This window comes from Staurois parvus, unplaced genomic scaffold, assembly GCF_062004578.1.
Source record: "Staurois parvus isolate SC_StPar_1 unplaced genomic scaffold, SC_StPar_1.0 ptg000021l, whole genome shotgun sequence".
In the NCBI taxonomy this organism is placed as follows: domain Eukaryota; kingdom Metazoa; phylum Chordata; class Amphibia; order Anura; family Ranidae; genus Staurois; species Staurois parvus.
The window spans coordinates 6,377,352-6,394,500 of NW_028317817.1; the positions used below are offsets into that span (position 1 = coordinate 6,377,352).

Below are 17,149 nucleotides of genomic sequence, written 5' to 3' on the forward strand. Positions count from 1 at the left end.
GCGTTACGTTAACTGACAAATGCGCGGTCATGCAACACTGCACCCAAATTAAATTTGCGTCCTTTTTTTCCCAGGAATTGAGCTTTCTTTTGGTGGTATTTGATCGCCTGTGCGTTTTTTATTTTTTGCGCTATAAAAAAAAGGCTGACAATTTTGAGAAAAAAAAATATTTTGGACTTTTTGCTATAAAACATGTCCAGTAAAAAAATGTAAAAATCAAATTTCATCATAAATTTCAGCCAAAATGTATTCTGCAACATGTCTTTGCTAAAAAAAAATCCCAATACTTGTAAATTAATTGGTTTATGTGAAAGTTATAGCGTTTACAAATGGCTGGAAAGATACTGGGATTTTTTCTATACTAATAATGGCGGCGATCAGCGACTTATGGCGGTGATCAGCGATTTATGACAGTGATCAGCGACTTATGGCAGGACTGTGGCGGACATTCTGACACTGGGGGGAACTGACTTGAGGTCACTGACATCCCCAGTGACACCAATACAGTGATCAGTGCAAAAAAAACCACTGACACTGTACTAATGGCACTGGGGAGGAAGGGGTTAACTTTTTTAGGCCCTGAAAGGGTTAACTATGTGAGGGGAGTGTTTTACTAGGGGGTGGGGGTGTGTGCTCCACAGGAACATGCTGATCCCTAGAGATAAACTCCGCTCTCAGGATCAGCGTGTTAGGAGCTGACAGGGAGCAGAGCACTGCAGCTGTGCTCTGTGTCACTGTTTGCCGGCAATCACGGGGACCCGGCGGGTAATGACTGGCCAGGACCCAGTGATTGACACCCGCTGCTGCGATCGGCGGGACGGGTATGGCGGGCACGCAGCTCGTGCGTGCCCCCTACCTGTTTTGCAAAATTACATTTTAAAACGTGATTTTGCGCAGCGGTGCCGACCTGTCACCGTTTTTCTAAAGTGGCTGGTCGGCAAATGGGTATGCGCAATCATAGTTCAAGATGTATGGCCAATGGTAACATTTTATTTTTAGTGGCATATTAGCCAAAAAGGCACATACCATCTGCAAAAGAAACCAGTGGATTTTCTAGTATAAGTAACGTGGACCTGAGCTCAAAAAGTGAAGATTTGCAATGTTGAAGGTTAATTACACCTAAACCAAACCTGAAAATATGCCTTTTGTTTGAAAGTTTTCCTAAAAAAATAAATAGAAGTGCAGCTCCTGGTATGTTATGCACTTCTGTGACTGCAGGTTCATAGCTGTTCATCTGCAGTGTGAGATCTAAGCTACTGCTGCTTTTGTTTACCAGTCTCAGGATTTAAGTGAGATTTGGTGATGTCACTACTGTGTTGCTCAGTGTTCTCCTTGCTGTCGATTCTAACATGTAGAGCAAAACCTTGTCTCTACTAAGATGGCTGCCTCCACACAGACACAGTGCAGAACAAAGCATGGTAATTCAGTAACAAGGAACAGTTTGGCTACAGGAAGACATTGGGTAATTCTGGTGACTGGCCCTTTACCCTTTGACTGTCTTTTTTTTTTTTTTTTTTAAAAACATAAAAACCAAACTTAAGCTCAACCTCAATCTACAAGTGTTTCCTATATAAATGTATACGACAGCTCCTTATTATATATAATATATTATATATAAGGAAATTATGGAAGCGCAGCGGTTCTCTCATTCTGGGAGGACATTGTATGACGTCCTCCCACTCTGACCGTGCGTGCGCACCCCGGGGGTGTGCAGCGTGGCGATCAGTGGTGTAGTGTGTCCCTGGGACACAGTGGATCACCGACCAGTGGAAAGAGCTGACGACTTCGGCTCTGTCATGTGATCAGCTGTGTCCAATCACAGCTGATCACATGTAAATAACAGTTATTCGCATTCATCTCCTCACAAGCTGTCACGTTGACAGCTCGTGAGAAGAGGAGAGCAGGTAATTGGCATTCCTCAGAGGGGACATCTACACTGATCATCAGGGCAATGATCCCATCATTGCCACCTGTCAGTGTCCATCAATGCCACCTGTCAGTGCCCATCAATGCCACCTGTCAGTGCCCATCAATGCCACCTGTCAGTGCCCATCAGTGTACATCAATGCCACATATCAGTGCCTACCAGTGCACATCAATGCCACATATCAGTGCCCATCTAAGCTGCCTTTCACTGCCAACTATCAGTGTCAGTCAGTGCCACCTATCAGTGCTAGTCAGTGCCACCTATGAGTGCTACCAATCAGTGCCACCAATCAGTGCCAGTCAGTGCCACCTATCAGTGCCTGTCAGCGCCGCCTATCAGTGCCCGTCAATGCTGCCTATCAGTGCCCATCAGTGCTGCCTATCAGTGCCATATATGAGTACTGCCTTTCAGTGCCCATCAGTGATGTACGTCAATGCCCACTAGTGATGCCTGTCAATGCCCATCAGTACCACCTACCAGTGCCTCCTCATCAGTGCCCATCAGTGCTGCCTATCAGTGCATCCTATCGGTGCCCATCACTGCAGCCTCATTATCGCACTTCAGTGAAGGTGAAAAATGACTCATTTACAAAATTTTATAACAGAAACTAAGAAAAAACTTTTTTTTTCAATATTTTCAGTTGTTTTTGGTTTGTTTAGCAAAAAAATAAAAAACCCAGTGGTGATTAAATACCACCCAAAAAAATCTCTATCTGTCTCAAAAAAATTATAAAAGTTTCATATGGGTACAGTGTTGCATGACCGCTCAATTGTCATTCAAAGTGCGACAGCGGTGAAAGCTGAAAATTGGCCTGGGCAGGAAGGGGGTGAAAGTGCCCGGTAGATAAGTGAGTAAAAACATTTTTTTAAATTTATTTTTTGTTTATTTATTGGATCTTGACTACACATATTGTTACAATGTTTGATTCTACTGTCTTTTTTGGGCACAGCTCCTCTTTAAAGATTCTTTCATATAACAGTATATTGCAGCTCACCCATTTTTTGCTCTAATTTTATTTTAATTATTACGCTGAAGGAAACAACAATAATTACACTGTCACAAGAGTAGAGATATAGGACAGAGTGCAAGACTGAACAATAAATATAGTGAAAGTTACAATGCTGATACAGGTTTGGCTCCTTTTTCCACAAGCCCAAACTTTGTTTATGAACGTAGGTTCTTGGCTTGATTCACACTCTAACAGTGGAAAACAACTACTCCTTAGAGGCACATCGGTTTTTCAAAGTGCCTGCATTACTTGAAGCACTGCAGCAACTTAAACAAGATCTACTGAAGCCATTAGCCTCAGGGTGCATTCAACAGGATCAGTATTACATTGATTGAATACAACAGAGTAACAAATAGTAACAATGCAAAGTTATGTTGCCTACCTCATATTGCTGAAACAATTGACTTTTTGGCAATTTAATGACTTGTGGCACAGCTGACTTTTTCAAACATACTGTATAAGGGTTTGATTATTGACTATAACATATGTATTTATTATAGGCACCCAGAGAAGAAATATGTTCTTTCAAGAAACTAATGCTTTCTTTTTCACATACTTTTTTATTATTATTATTATACAGGATTTATATAGCGCCAACATTTTGTGCAGATCTTTACAAAATGAAGGTAGACATTACAGTTACAATACAATTAGGTACAAGAGGAAACATAGGGCCCTGCTTCTTAGAGCTTACAATCTAGGACTTTTTTACAAGGCAGATTTAACTTTTTAATGGGAAAAGCTGACTATATGCTATGTGTGATACTTATATACATTTGAGCACTGCCAGTGACAATGGCATTATGTATATGATTTACTGTAATGCAAGAGATTCCAAGCTCTCTCTCTCTATCCATTCAGTTGTATCCGACCCTTGGTGATTGCATTACACAGATTAGCTCTGGGAGCTAAAGATCACCCGTATGTTATGGAAAGAAGGTGGTGTTCTGTATTATTAACACTCTTCCTGTCCAAGGGTCCTAGGTGACAATGCTGTTTCTCCATAGATACAGTGCATTGAGTGAGCATTGTTGCAGTAGAACAGGAAGAGTTTTACTGGCAGGATCACCAGGTGAAAACAAGGAGGAAAATAAAAATATAAGACTAAAGTAACCACCAAATTTAAGAACTGATAAGCTGTAATTTATTAAACTTAGTTTCCTGAGCAGGGGCGGACTGACAACTCATGGGGCCCCCGGGCAATAGGGGATCATGGGGCCCCTGTGTCCTTGCTCAAACTCAAAAAAGCCTATGAAAAAGGTACCAGGGGCATCTCATGGGGCCCCCTACTGACCCCGTGCCCCTGAGCCCTCGGTCACAATTATGACAAATCACGGCTTGGACTATCTTTCTTTGCATGTAATGAGTCTATCTCATATATTAGTTTCACCTTTTAAGTTGCATTACTGAAATAAATGAACTTTTGCACGATATTCAAATTTTTCGAGTGTCACCTGTAGATTTAAGCACATACACATCTTAGCCTGGTGGGTTTTTTTTTTTGCTTCCAGGGCCCGGACCTATTCATATTCTATAAATTCTTGTATGGTAAAATTGCATTCACAACAAGTGTCTACCCAAACATAATAATCAGGGTACAAGAAAATAACAACCAGGTAGGTACCAACCAGGGGCGGACTGACAACTCATGGGGCCCCCAGGCAATAGGGGATCATGGGGCCCCTGTGTCCTTGCTCAAACTCAAAAAAGCCTATGACAAAGGTACCAGGGGCATCTCATGGGGCCCCCTACTGACCCTGGGCCCTCGGGCAGTGCACGAGTTTCCAAATGGTCAGTCCGCCCCTGTTCCTGAGTTTAGGTACACTTTAATATTCAGAAATAATAATGCATTATTTGCCCGGCACGACCCTTATAATCATCAATTTATACACACCTGCCATTTAGTTGCCAAAGTACCAAATAAAAAAGGGACTAAACTTTTGATCAAAAATACAATGGCTTCCAAAATAAGGTCATATATCAGTAATAAATAGACAGAAACATTGTGTTGAATGCATTGACTACAATAGAAATGGTGTAATATTACAACATTTTTCTGTACTCCATTATTTATAACAGAATAAAACCACACAATCACTTACTGACATACATTTATTGTCATGCAATATACACAGCTGTTATACGCAGAATGCAAGAATTTGCACTAAGTAACTGGGAGTTCATAAAACATTGACCTCCAGACCTTTGTTACTGTTGTGCTCTTGCTAGTGAGCTTTACAGCTACTATTTGAAAAATGTTCAAAATGTAAACTGTGACAGCTGTGATTATCATTAGGCAGTCATTGCTTTACATACTCTCCTTTTTCACCATGTTTTCTTTAATTTTAGAGTGGTAAGCTTTAAGAGGGAAAATTGTTTTGGTATATAAACAGGCAACCTGTAGAAATAGCAAAACAAATTCAAATGCATTTATATTTATATTATTTTTTCTATATAAACTTATTGTTTAGAATTGCAGTAAGTGTTTAATTGGATTTTGTTTATACAAAATAATTATTGCAACAGGTATGCTTCACTTTCTGTTACTTCATATTTTTTTTTATTTCCTTCACTTCCTTTCATTAGAAGTGAAGTGGATCAGGACTGGAAAGGCTGCCAAACCAGCTGTTGACAAGACCTCTGCTTGTAATCACACTGGAAGAAATGCCATAAAAGGTCCAGTTAACTTCTAGTCCATTCACATTGTTTTTAGTAAAGCCTTGATGAGGGGAGATGTATTTGGATCCCAGAAACACATTGGATACCCTTTGGATTGTCCACCTGACTTTTTACAAATACTTCGTATTTGCTCTGTCTTCTGCCCATCTGTCTGATTCTCCATTGCTGACCTTTGATTGTATTCTGACCATTCTCTGCATACCGTCCATGCCTGTATCTGACCGTCTGTTGCTGGCCTGGCTCGTCTGACCTTCAGTTATCCTCCTGTCCTACTCTGCATGCTACCTGGTTCCTGCTGGTTTTTCACATGTTCAGTGCTACAAGTCCTGCTGAACCTGCTACCTATCAGCTGCCTGGCAAGCACCTGCCACCTGCTGTCTGCCCAGTCCTGGGTCTGCTGTCCCTGCTGCCACCTGCTGTTCCAGCAATCTGACCTGCCTCTGGAGATGCACCTGCTACCTATTGTCTCTGATGGAACATCTTACAGGCATTCAGACTTCACCCTGCTCTTGCAGCCACTGTCACAACATCAGTAGTCTCAGAGCTGGGGCTGTATGAGAGGCCTCCCTTTACACATCAGGCTCTACCACAAGGTACGTGACAGTAGGTTGTAGACCTTGTGAGAAGTAGAATTTCTAGCTTTTAACATCATAGGAATAACCATTTCAGAGATTCCCTATGCCTCAGAACCTGGGCTCCAACAGCCTTACCATTAAAGAAAGCAATTGTGAATCAGGATGGTAAATCCGTCCTTAAGAGAAGAACTGGATGATCTGAGTGTGCTGACAGAGCATCCACAAGGTGTCTTCTCAAGCTGGGGTAACACATCTTTCTGGGCTAAACAAATTCTGTGAGGATGTTCTTGAGATAATGTATGCAATGCAGATGAGGAAGAAGTTTCAAGGGTGGAAAGGTATAGATCAAGCTGTACTGATCCCATGAAGCCACCAAAGCATCCTCTACGTCTGCTAGAGGAACCCTGTACCCGGAGACAAACCTGTCCAGCTTTCTGTAGAGCCTGGAGGCCAGGAGGTCTGCATCCAACATCCACCATCTGTGATACATGTCTTGGAACACCTCCAGGGGTAGGGATCCATTGGGTCCAGACACTGTTGGCTGAGGAAATCTCACTGTAATAGTTCATGACTGGAATGTAAGTTCTCCCCAGGATAGGATGCACTCTACCTCCCTTGCCACTGCAAGACTTTGGGTTCCTCCCACTGCTGTGGAATTGTTTGACTAAATCTGGATTAGATGACCCTTCAGCCTAATCATCAGGCACTGCAGAGACAGTCAAATTGACTGAAGCTTCAGGATGTTGATCAGAGATTTCCCTGACATCAAAGTCTGTTGCCCAAAACTTCTCCCCAGCCCAATAGGCATGCATCCAAAATATGGGAAGAACTTCCCTGACTCTATAGCCAAATTTCTCATCAACTAAGCCAAGGAAAACCTGGTCCTCAGCATCAGATGAATTGGTCTTTTCAGGAATTGGACTGACTTGTCTCACAATGACAGAATGTGGTGTTGTAGGGGTCTGGAATGAAACCAGGCAACTGGGACTTCCTAAAAGGAGGCAACCATCAGGCTAGGACACTGATACTTCAAACAATAATTCAGTTCCAGTGCTAATTTCTGAGGTTTCAGGATCTTTCTAAACTGTTGTAATGTCTGGACAGTCAAAGCTGCTTTGTCCAATAGAACCTGAGACAATATTTCCCTCAACAGGAGGTCATCTAGCCATTCTGCAATGGGAATGACTAGAGAGTGCAGAAGGGCTAGTACTGGGATCATCACCTTGGTGAACACCTGAGGGAAAGTGAATGACAGGGCCAAAAACTGAAAGTGCTTCATAGCAAAGAGTAGGAAACATTGCTGCACTGGGAACATGTAATTCATAGGGAATGTATGTGTCCTTGATGTCCACAGAATCCAGAAAATGTCTGTGTTGGAGGTGATGAGACCCCCTTCATGGATTCCATGTAGATTTTCTGACCAGAGAGGGCTACTTGGATATGTGCTAATCTGTGCAGTGATGCAGGAAGATTGGAAGTGATGAACCAAGGAGGGGGCTGGGGGCACAATTCTCGCTTGTTCCCCCTGGAATCTATTTCTTGCCCCAAGCAAGATGAAAGCTGTCTAAGTATCCTTTAGGCTAACCGATGCACCCAAGACAATTTATCTAAAATTTTGGTAGAAAGAGAACTCCAGACCTTGCAGTTGGGCTGCGAGCAAGGCTTGAGTTTGGACTTGGAGTTTGCAAAAGTGGAGTAGTGAACAACTTTTTTTAGCCTCCAGTGAAGAAAGAACCTTCCCAGACTATGCATTGGGCTTTTTTTGGCTGAGAAAGAGCAAGACATTACCTGTGGTGTCCTTAATAATGGAATCCAAAGCAGATCCAAAGGGAAGCCTCTTGAAAGCAGGCTCTGCTGTCTAAAACTTTAAGCAAAGTGTCCTCTGCATGTGAACTGACAGGAGATTCATGCTGGAAGTGAGACAAGAAACATCCAGAAAACCATTACAATTGTAGCTTGAGGCTATAGCCTTTTGCTCCAAACATTTGTTGACCAAATGGCCAACTGCAATGGACTAGAAAGGTGATGAGTGGGGCCTGTCAGTGACAACAGAGATCTAGAGAGATCCTCCAACTTCCTATCAGTGGGTTCACTGATTACAGATGGGATCACAGGTAGCATCACAGGTGTGTTTTTTATCAAACAAGTGTAACACTGATGAATTTACAATGGGGGAACACCACCTTTTAACAAATCCTCTTCACACAGATACACGGCTAATAAGTACAATCAGTAGGGGGAGCAAACATCTTATCTGGCTGTTTCCAATTTCCATAGAGGAAAACATGTTAACTAGTGCACTGGAAATGTTTTAACTGTTTTAGAAGGACTGCAGACTATGAACAACACTGGCTGAAGCAACAGACTGGTCCTCTAGCTTCCAAATGGTGTGTACCACATCAGTAAGAGCTGAAATGGTCTCTTTCAGTTTGGGAGTAATGTCAGAAGTCTGCAACTCTTCTGAGGTATGTTAGATACTGGAGCAACACAAAACCAGATAGAGTCTTATCTACTGATAACTCAGAAGTCACTAAGGCAGATAAGATACAAAATCTGTAAGGGAAGGTGCATGCGACACATTTGGCTTCTGCAGTCAGCAAATAACTGAATGATTTAGGCCATGAAGTAATGAATTGAAGTAAAAACCTCCTTGGAAATGGCAGAAGAAGTGGCAATACTGATGGAGGTAGGGAAGATAGCACAGACTATAGGAACAGAGGACTAAGCTATAGATATTGGCCACTTCATTTGTTCTGTTGCAATTTTCACCAGAGTCATTAGTACAGTGTGAGTTGGGGGTCCCCAGGATAGTAGGTTTGTTACCCCTATGTCTAGAATTAGGCATGTTGCAACCATGTGGTGGCAAGCAGTGTAAGCTCAGGGTGCGAGGCAGGGTCTCTGGTGCTCATGAAACCCAACCTCTTTAAGCAGGTAAGGATCAGATGGCCAGAGGTGATCAAAGTAATTGTTAACTGGATAGCAGGAATAGACAAATGATTGGAGTTCCACTTGGCCATTTGTAATTCAGGGGCAGGAGCAATGACATGCTTACTTGATGCTAGTGGTCAGTTCCTTTGCATCAACCTCTGCCTTGGAAGGAACTGGTGGAAAGTGGAGATCTCAAAGGTACCCAGTGATGTGAAAACATCAGATATTTACCAGTGCTCATCCTTCTCACAGAGTGAGTCATCAGAGAAAGGGTGAGCACTGAGGCAATTACAACAGCTCTAGATCTAGACAGCCCTCTGCTGCTAATGTACAGCCCAGCTTGATCCAGTCACTGCTTTCCAAATCCAGGCTGATGATAAGCCACAATGGGTAGATGCAACCAACCAGCCCTACCCACAATTTAGAATTTAGAGTCCTGATTGAAGATAAAAATGCTGGGAAAAAAGGTTGCTCTTTTAAAAGCAGAACTGAAAAAAGACATCCATTCTTTTAAAACATAAGTAGAAAACTTAAGAATGCTGTTAGTAGAAAGGGTTGTTATAGGGTTGAAAATGCCTATAGTTTTTGTTTGAAAATGTCCAATCCTCCTGTAGGTGGCAGTATAACCTGAAGGTTTAAGATTTCTTGTGGCCTTCAATGGAAGAGAAAAAAACACATTTTTTTTCTTCAGTCTAAGTTGCTGTTAGAGCTAACTTTCTGTATGGGGAAAAGTTTGCCCCGAAACAGGGATTCTAATCCTTCCCTGCTCTGTCCATAACTAATAAAAAGTTAGGGTTTAGATACACTTTATTATTCTACACTCAGATTCTAATGCATAGAAAAGGAAATACAAGTGCGGTTCTAATGAAATATCTAAACATTCTGCACAGATCCGCAGTGTAAATTAATATTTACAATGATAATTTGCTTAGGTTACCAATATACTTTGCTGGTTTATAGAAGAGCTAACAATATGAGAATACGAATAAATGTGTGGATATAGGATAGCTTTGTTCATCTTTATTTTGTCTCTCTGTATCAGCACCTAATAGAAAACAGTAGACTTTGCACTGTTACACACTCTAAATAGTTCTTACTAGTTTGTAATTAAGCAATGTAATCATGCACGGTAACCGTTACATGTCTAGAAGTATCAGTAGACAACAATAATACATTGGCCACACAAAGCATTTGCATATAAAACAAAAATAATTTCCAATTGTTCACTAAAGGTAAAGATTAATGATTATGTTTGGCTCATAAATCAAAACTGTGCTAGTCGAGCCAATTAAGTCCAGTAAACAAAATGCATTTTTGAAGCTCTAAAATTATGAAAAGCTGCACAAGTCTATATTGAACCAAAAGAAAACACTGTTACATCAAGAATACTGCATAGCTAACATACTTAGGAATGGACAGCAGAGAACTCATGCAGTCTATTAAAATGGTAGAACTCATTAGAGCAGCATCAGAATCATTGTTATTCACAGCACTGTTGTGGATAATAAAACAAATCCATATACTTGTTCAAAGGGCTGACTTGGTTACTGAGCTGAGAATAGTGAGCAAGTTTCTTGCTAATGCCTTTATTACATGACAGGCATGAGGAAAATTATGTATAATGATCATTACCAAAAACAATAACACTTTTCCCCATAGCATACAATGATTGTTTCATGCCAACTCTTTTGACAATGCTGATAAATCATGTAGCTTTTTCAGCTGTCATGTTCAGTCTGCTTGCATAATTGTAAGGGCAGTTTGGCAATTGTTAGGAGATTATTAAAAAAAAAAAAGAAAAAGATGGCCAATTTAAAACTAGAATCAATTTATACAATGTCTGTGTGATTGGGCCCAAGACTAATAATTTCTGAGGCTAGCCATAGACATGGGAGTAGCTTGATCTTCTTGTTTCAGCTGACTTGGGCAACATTTTTACGGTCTCACTATGGCGGCAGCAAACACCAGTTGGGGAAAAAGACCAATACCAGTGGTTTGCAAACCTTGTTAAATGTTTTTGTTCCACCTGATATAAACATTTGGTTTCTTGCCTCCTCCTGCTACCTGCCACCTGCCTGAACTAATTTTTTTGAGCAAATTGGTAAAAAGGCAGACACTGCTAGTAGTACATATCTGGGCAGAGGACAATAGTGAAAACAAAACATGCAATTGATGTTCCATCTTAAGAGTTCTCAGCCAATGGGCTGAATTGATTAGATGGGCTGGAAATATCCAGTCAACTAGACTCTCTTCTGAGCTGTGATTGTGCTTTAGCTGCTGCCCTATATGCGATTGTTGGTCCCAGGCAGCAAAGTCTCAGGGGGATTGCATACTGCTTATTTCTTAATTATTTAAATACATTGCTCAAACTCTTAAACAAGACCAAGTGAAGCCTGTGGTCAATGTTTTGGGTAGATTGTTTTTCCACAAAACAGAAGAACATGTGTTAAACTTAGGAATACACTCCATGATCTCCAAAACATCCCCTATTCCTAGGGTGACCTTTTATTATAAGATATTATATATATCCTTACAGTTGGTTGCACAATGTGAGGTCAAAGATTGTAAGTGAATGAAAGTTGTGCTTGGATCTCCCACTTTGTTGCCACAATATAAGGCTTTATCTAATTGTTATGCCCTTCCATTTGATATTTTATTATAAGAAAACAATCTTTCTTAACTCATATTGACTGTATTTATGCATGTGTAGTGTTCTCCTCTAGTTAGACTGCTAGGTAAATGCAACCATTGTCTCTATTGTAGTGTTTGATTTTGTTAAAATGTTCAGGGTTCGCTAAGCTTAGAGTTTGATTGCTCTTTCCCGCATCTGAAAGAAGTTTCCAGAGCCTAGGACAGGGAGATTCAGATGATCAGTTGAATATGTATCATGCCCCAACCAATCCCTGGAAGGGATAAATGTGAAGGAGGCCTGATCAGAGTGTTCTTTTGGGAGGGCTCCAGTTCTTTTGGGGCTGCTGCCTCTGGAGGCAGCTCCACTAAGGCACTGCAGTCTGGGACTCAACAGCTGCTGGACTGAGGCCCTATGGAAGATTGCTTGAGGATTACATTCACTGGAGGGCACTGCACTGTGGTCGTGGTCTGGGTAAGAATCTAGTTAATCTCCCTCACTGAGGATCTATGTGCCTGTGGATTCTAGTTGGTAGACAACTCCTGGGATTCTGTGAGTAAAGACATATCTGGGGACTAATAGTTGTGCAAGTGCCATATAGAGAACTAAGTGCCAGAAGTGGCTTTATGGACGGCTGTGGTAGGGTCCAAGATTTACTGGTCATTCCCTGCTAACTCTGAAAAGCTGCTATTAAAAGATTTGAAGAGACGTTTTTCCTCCTATTGTTGTTACTGATCATTTTGGAGTATCCTGTGACCCTAAACACCTCTCCTGTTAAAGTTTTCCAGCAATAAATTCTAAAAAGACTGAGCTTGAATTGTCTGTTTGCCTGGGACTGTGCTTGTGTGACTGGGAACCTCTGAACTACGTGGGAGAACCTAGGTACTTTCTCAGAGGCCACTTTGGGGGTGAATGATACACATGTTTTGTTTCCTCCCCAACCTTTACCTCCTAACTTTGATATCCTTTTCCCTCCTACACTTGGCTTATATCATCCTTTTCTACATTCTTTAATTATAGTCGCTTCCTTCACATTCTTCCTACTGATCAAATACAGTATGATATCACAAATGTGTAATGTCATCTCTATCAATACTAAGAGACTGAATATCCCTGAATAGGACCATTGCTTTTTTCCCATGTCAAGTAACATAAAGCTCATATTGTTTTTCTGCAGGAAACACATGTCAAGAAAAACAAAATCTGTAGACTAGTGAGAGAAAGTGGATATTATATCACAGATAGAAGAGGCAAGGACCACATCATTAGATATATTGGACCAATACAGAACTATCTCATCACCCTAACTTTACTATAGAAAGCTGCTTTTGTTATTGTCATATGACTCACCAGATCATACACATCGAATCCCACTGAGAGTAGTTCTATATGTTCTTCATATTATGAGGAAGATCAACTATGTAGAAATAGTATGCTGTTGTCTCATTCATCTATATCCATGTATTTACTGATTTCATTATCTATACTGTTACCTTGCACCTTCCCCACTCCCCTCACTATCCCTCCCCTCCTTTCCTATTCGCTTTTCCACTCCTTTTTTTTATTCCCCTCTTCTCACCTCCAACTTACTTTATTCTACTATAACCTGGTCTTGTTTTCCATTAATCTTTTTCTCAGTTATCCTTTAATATTCTCCTCCTATCACCTTAATTTCCCCTTTACACCCAACCCCCTCTATAAAAAGTCTTATTGCTCATTTATTTTGGTAATACCACTTGGGCATTCACCCCTCTGGAATACATATCATAGCAAAGGCCCCCCTTTCTTTTTCTTTACTATTCCAGAGAGTATGTGAAAAAATAAGGCCCTGAGAGGTTATAAATAAGGTCTTCATGTCCTTTTCCTGTTCCTATATCCCTATCCAGATCATTTGTATATTTCTATTCTCGCTTACCACACACAGTATTTCATTGGTTAAATTTAATATGTTTTCTGACATTTTTGTGTTCAAGAAGTATTATTAGAATATTGATTGGTGATACTGTATTACTGCACCTACTTATTGTGTCATCTCTCACTTTATGCTCTACAATTACTCTAATGGTCCTCAATTGTGATTGCCTTTTGGCTTAGTGTCGTATATTGAACTGGACACATCTTTTTTCTATAAATACATTTATTCAAAATGTGCTGTAAAAGCCATGGACTCAGGCTAGAAGGATATAAAACTGAAATCTGACTCTGCTGACATTTATGGTTTTATTTTTCATGAATGAGGCATAACAATCCTTCTTGTATGTGTTTTTGCAAATGTGAAAAAGGGAAGATCGTTGAAAGCATCTGTCTTTAAAACACCCTCTAGGAGACTTCAAAGTATCTGTGGCAGTTACTGTGAGGATATCTCATGAGGACATTGGGTTATTACAGTCAGTGCATTTGTCACCTTACCATTCAGTAACTAATTGAGCGTTGTTAATGGGGGCTGTGATCTCTTCAATCAATCTTACCTTTAATACTCAAAAATGTTTCACACTAGAAGAAATATTTTCGAGTTTAAAAAGTACGTCAAATACATTTTGCTAGGCGTTAGATTAATGGTATTCTAGGACACCAAGTGATTATTTATATCAATGTTTGTAGCGGGGTGATATTAAAAAGGCTTAACAGCAAGTCATTCCATGAAAACCACAGAGTGGTGTTTGATAAATTTGCTTACTTATACACTGAACAGAAGAGACATTTACTATATTAACAGGTCTAACAACTGGTATCATGTCCTAGGATGACCCAACTTTGACCCTGGCACAAGAAGTCATGCCACTGTTCCCGCTAATGGTATCAGTGCAAATACCCTGAATTATTTACCAGGTAAAAGGGACTTTTATACTTAGTGACTTGTTATTTTGTGTGGGGAATATCTTTATACCATTTATCCCATGAAACTGTCACTTCCAAATCTCTGAATTGCAGTGGAGTTGCGATGAAGTGTAATGGCAGTGACATACTACAGGCTGTTGTGTACTGAAAGTTCTCACTTTCAGAAGTACAGTACTGTATTTACAATTTCAAAGACAATACATTTCAGCCCAACTCATAGTTAAAGGGTAACTCTACTTTCGTGGGAAAAAAATAGCAAATAAAAAAATAAATAATATAATATACAGTATACAATGGCAGCTCAAGTCATATTGTAGTTAAATGTTATTAAAAATTACTTTTCCTTTTCAATCTGCAGTGCTGCAATTTTCTGTAAAATGCACTGCAATATGGCTACCTGGAGGTGTTCTGTACACAGATAGTGTACAGAACGTTGCGCCAGAAACATAATTTCCTGCTTGTGTGATTGGCTTACTGATATTCCTAGAAGTCTGCACTAAGATACATGATAGATTTCAGGCATCCTCTGCAACAAAATGTAATTTTTGGTGAGATACTCCAAATGGGAAATCACATCTAAAGGGATGCAGACCCTGCAATTTTCCTCATTAGAGCCCTGCAGGTGCAGTAGCTGATAATTCTGAAATCACTCCCATAAGGTTCACTTTGCACATGGACACAGACAAACAAGCAAGTATTTCTCCAGAATAACAAAAGGTAGGAATCTGCAACAAAGTTTATTAAAATCCTTGCAATGTACATTGAACACCCAGAGGGGAATGGTTTTTTTTTCAAACAAAAGTGGTGTTACTCTTTAAATTAATTAAATATCTTTCAAGTGCATCAAAACAAAAGATGTTTAAGTCTTCTTACAATTAATTATCTTTAGATATCAACCACATCCTTACAGGATAAGTTCATCTTTTAACAAAAAAATAATAAATGCACATGTTTTTGCAGGTTAAATAATGTTTATTTATTATTTTTTGTTTATGGAGCCTCTAAAGCATTGCACCAGCGATCTGCAGATCGCTAGTAGCATGCAGGTCTCCTCGTGACCTGTCAGTGACTCTGCTTGCTTGTAAATCCCATACAGGCAAGCAGATGCTTACTGAGAGAAAGGCTCAAGGAACTACCACAGAGCTCCACAGCAGGGGTGTATTTACCACAAGGCAAACAAGGCACTTGCCTAGGGCAGCATTTTTCAGGGGGGCAGCACTTCCCCCAGAAGGGATGAAAGAAGGGACACGCACACCATGGGAACCAGGTGGGATCCGAGAGAGGCTGCAGGCTGCTTGATGTTGTATGTAGAGCCTGACTCACGTTCCCGGAGATGTCCGGAGCTGTGAAGATGAGTGTCTCTCTATCACCAGGAGAGGGGGTAGTGGAAGGTTCTCTTGGGTGGGGGGCAAGGGTGTTGTTGGTCAATGTCAGGCTTTCCCTGTGGGAGGGGGAAGGGGGGTTGTGTTGGTCGGTGTCCATGTGGACATACGGTTTTTGTGTTGCCTAGGGCAGCACAAAACCTAAATACACCACTGCTCCACAGCACTGTGGTGGCCACAAAGGCTGTCGGAACTTGTAGTTTTACCAATCACAGAATACTGTGAATGAGTGACGCGGCCAGGCAGGCAGAGCCCTGCATGGCTGCTTTTTTTTTAAATTGTGACAGCTAGCGGGGAGGAGAAAATCCCCCTCTAGCTGTCACAACAGGGATTGGGGGCTGATCCAGTTGTAGCATGTTACATTTTACACCCTGAATATGGGTGTAACATATAACATGTAACATGTTTTGAAAGGTGAACTTATCCTTTAACAGAAAGCATGCCATCCTGGTGTAGAGAAGAACCTCTACTCTCTGTGTGGAAGCAGTCGTCTCTCCAAAATACTCCCTGCTTATCCAGGCCTAGAGCTGTACAATTAGCAAAACTCATATCCCTGCGGATTGGAGAGTTCTGACTCTGTCGAACCTCTTCAAAGAGACCACTGTGTCCACACAGAGAGCAAGGGTCCTTCCCTAAATCATGCTGGCAACAGACAGATGTTTAAACATTGATGCTTTTAAAAGAAAACAAACTGTAAAGCTGGCCAAAGTCAAAATTAAATTGAGCCAGCTCAGCAGGAACCAGCTGAATTTCGATTAGTGTTTGGCTGTCACGGTTCAACAGACATTGATCATTAGATCAGCTTCTGTCGCACAATCACACTGGAAAACATTCATCAATCAGCGTTGTAGCCAATCAGCTGCAGCTGCTGATCATATCATTCTGACAGCAGCGAGTCCTGCTGTCAGGATACAGTGCCCCTTTTGGGTGGGGAATTGCTTCATCTATTTTGTTTGTATGGATGGAGGAATCTGTTAATATTTTTTTTTCATTCAGCCTACTGGCTGGATGAAAAAAGTTAACCATTTATGGCCAGTTTAAGACGTTGCAATCCTTTTGATTGATGCATCTGGAGAGTATTTAGCTAATTTAAACTGAAATTCCAGTTGGGATTTGAAGGCTAAGTTCACCTTTAGAACATGTTACATGTTACACCTGTATTTATGGTAATAAATGTAATAT

The 17,149-nt window shown here is 40.8% G+C and overlaps 1 protein-coding gene across 2 annotated transcripts in view; it reads right to left on the reverse strand.

The window, feature by feature from the left end:
* RBMS3 (RNA binding motif single stranded interacting protein 3) overlaps window positions 1-17,149 on the reverse strand; it is a 751,114-nt gene that overhangs the window by 201,807 nt on the left and 532,158 nt on the right. The gene's annotated exons all lie outside the window — the stretch shown is intronic.